This window comes from Myotis davidii, unplaced genomic scaffold (assembly GCF_000327345.1).
Source record: "Myotis davidii unplaced genomic scaffold, ASM32734v1 scaffold509, whole genome shotgun sequence".
Lineage (NCBI taxonomy): Eukaryota > Metazoa > Chordata > Mammalia > Chiroptera > Vespertilionidae > Myotis > Myotis davidii.
Window position 1 is genome coordinate 682,987 of NW_006382996.1, and position 3,347 is coordinate 686,333.

General features: G+C 43.4%; 1 protein-coding gene across 3 annotated transcripts in view; it reads right to left on the reverse strand.

Moving 5' to 3' along the window:
- The window catches only part of RNF41 (ring finger protein 41, E3 ubiquitin protein ligase), a 23,879-nt gene that overhangs the window by 16,601 nt on the left and 3,931 nt on the right, over nt 1-3,347 (reverse strand). The gene's annotated exons all lie outside the window — the stretch shown is intronic.

A 3,347-nucleotide genomic window follows, 5' to 3' on the forward strand; every position in this document is an offset into this window, starting at 1 on the left:
ATTTTTTACAGAGAGGAAGGGAGAGGGATAGAGAGTTAGAAACATCAATGAGAGAGAAACATCGACCAGCCGCCTCCTGCACATCTCCCACTGGGGATGTGCCTGCAACCCAGGTACATGCCCTTGACCGGAATCGAACCTGGGACCTTTCAGTCCGCAGGCCGACGCTCTATCCACTGAGCCAAACCGGTTTTGGCAATATATATATTTTTATAAGTATGTTTGTAGGAGGACTGGAAGAAATTAATTAAAGACATATATGCATAGCCCATGGATACAGAGTAATAATGTGGTGAAGGCCTAGGGGTGGGGCTGAATGGAGGGGGGGGCAAAATGGGAGAAAATGGGGAACATCTGTAATAGTGTCGACAATAAAAAAAGTATGTTTATATTTATGTGTATGCACATTTAGCATAGTAATATTGGAGAGCATCTAGGACATTTGTTAGAGAAATTGTCTCTAAATGTAGACTTTTAATACTTTGAAGTTCATTCAGTTTTGCTTTGTTTCTCCTTTTCCAACAGTGATCATGTTTTGCTTATACAATTAAATAATAAAGCCAACATTTATTGAGCAATATTACATGCTAAGCTCTATTCTAAGCATTTTTTTAAAAATATGGACCGGTGCACGAATTTTCCTGTTATCCTTATGCAGGGGCCATGCTAACCTTCTCTGTATCGTTCCAATTTTAGTATATGTGCTTACGAAGCGAGCAGTAAGCATTTCTTATATATTAATTCATCTAATTTGTACAATGATATGAGTTACTCTACGAGGTAAAGGCTGTCATTACCCAGATTTTACACATGAATAACAGATGCACAACACAAAGGTTAAAAACTTGTTGAGTCCTGGCCAGTGTGGCTTAGCTGACTGGGCGTTGTCCCATGCCGAGAGGTTGTGATTCCCAGAGGGCACAGGCACGTGCCCAAGTTGCCAGCTTGGTACCTGGTGGGGGGCATGTAGGAGGTATCCAATGGAGGTTTTGCTTTCTTTTTTGTTTTTTAAATATGTTTTAATTGTTTTTTTATAGAGAGAGGAAGGAAGAGAGAGAGATAGAAACATCCACCAGCTGCCTCCTACGTGGCCCACCCTGGGGATCAAGCCTGCAACCCTAGCATGTGCCCTGTCCGGGAAATGAGCCAGTGACCTCTTGGTGCATGGGACAATGCTCAACCAACTGAGCCACGCTAGCCTGGCCGCTGTTTCACTTTCACATCAATGTTTCTTTCTCCCTCTCCTTCCTCTCTTTCTGGAAATCAATGGAAAATCTTAAACAAAAAAACACACAAAAAAACTTGCCCTAACCGGTTTGGCTCAGTGGATAAAGCGTCGGGCCCGAGGAGTGAAGGGTCCTGAGTTCAATTCTGGTCAAGGGCACATACCTTGGTTGCGAACTCAATCCCCAGTAGGGGGCATGCAGGAGGTAGCTGATGGATGTTTCTCTCTCATCGATGTTTCTAGCTCTCTATTCCTCTTCGTCCCTCTCTGTAAAATCAATAAAATATATTTAAAAAAACAAAAACAACTTGTCCAAAATCATACAGCTAGCAAGTGGTTCAGCCAGATTCAAACCTAGGCAGACTGGCTCTAGAGCCCAAGCTTTTAACCACTTTGCTGATCTGCCTCTCAAACTGAAAAATGCAAGTTGCAAAAACAGTATATATACTTTGACCCCATTTTTACAAAAACAATTTTAAAAAGAAAAATAAATATATGTAGTGTATGTATTACACATGCTGAGATTATACTTTCAATCTAGGTTATATATTTCTGCAAGGTTTAATTTTTTAAAAAAATCTGTTATCCTTAGAGCGAGGGGTAAAAATTAAAGTGACATTACCTTTGCTATGTAGAAAACTGGCCTAGAGATTGTACTGTGCTTCACTGAATTTTTCATTTTAAATCAATACTGATAATATTGTCTTAAGGAGAAATATAAATTCTAAAAACCTATCTTAATGGGGTCTCAGGAGATCCCATATTCCCAAAATAAACAGCGGAGAACTTGCCTCAGTTGGTGCAGAGATGGCCAGAGGGTGTGGGAAGCCACCGGCAGGGGTGAGGGGCTGCAAGGTTCTCACCATAAAGTCAGGGTTTACAGAACTACAGAGATGCTGGGCACTGTTCTTTCTAAATCAAACACACTCCCCCGCCCCCCCGGCCCCCGTTCTCTCCCCCCACCCCCGTTTTCTGCGTATTCACCTGTTTTATCTACCTTCCTATAAATGCATTCTCTCAAGTGGTACAGCCTCAATCGTTAAGGGGCCATTTAGATTTCCAATATGATTAGGGTATTCCCTATTTATCATCTATGGGAAACAGATGTTGACATGGGTCTATATATACAACCTTGGAAGCCAGCTCCTTGCCCTGCCCCTAGGCCAGTGATGGCGAACCTGTGACACGTGTGTCAGAGGTGACACGCGAACTCATTTTTTCGGTTGCTTTTTCTTTGTTAAATGGCATTTAAACCTGAAAATAAATATCAAAAATGTAAGTCTTTGTTTTACTATGGTTGCAAATATCAAAAAATTTCTATATGTGACACGGCACCAAAGTTAGGGTTTTTCAAAATGCTGACACATCGAGCTCAAAAGGTTCGCCATCACTGCCCTAGGCTGACAGTCAAGCTGATAGCGGAGATGCCTTGACTATTCCTTCTACTCTTTGGGACTCGAAACACAGCTGTGGCATCTCCAAGCGGCAGGATATCACCCCCAGGGGGATGCCTCACAAGAACTCACTGCTCGCCGAAACCGGTTTGGCTCAGTGGATAGAGCGTCGGCCTGCAGACTGAAAGGTCCCAGGTTTGATTCCGGTCAAGGGCATGTACCTGGGTTGCGGGCACATCCCCTCTGGGGGATGTGCAGGAGGCGGCTGATCGATGTTTCTCTCTCATCGATGTTTCTGACTATCTCTCTCCCTTCCTCTCTGTAAAATATCAATAAAATATATTAAAAAAAAAAAAAGAACTCACTGCTCTCTGCCCTGGGGTCAGGAGCCTTAATAAAACTGAAACCATAGCGTCCTCAAGAGTCACAGCCAGGGGGACCCTTTCCCCCTCCCCATGTAGGAGTCCATTCTGTGGGACTCTTTCCTTCTCCCCACAGGTGAGTCTGTACTCGTTCTTCAATAAATCTCCACCTTTGCTATAAAAGAGTCACAGCCAGTAACACAGCCACGGGAAGCAGTTTCCTCAATATTCTCCTGGAGTTGTGGAATAGGGGAAGGTTTCACTGAACTTGGGGAGCTGAACTTAAGTAGCGCTGAGGTGTCCCTTCAGGATTGTAGTTCTCCCAGCCTCCCTGATTTGAACATCCTAAACCCAAACTGAAAACTG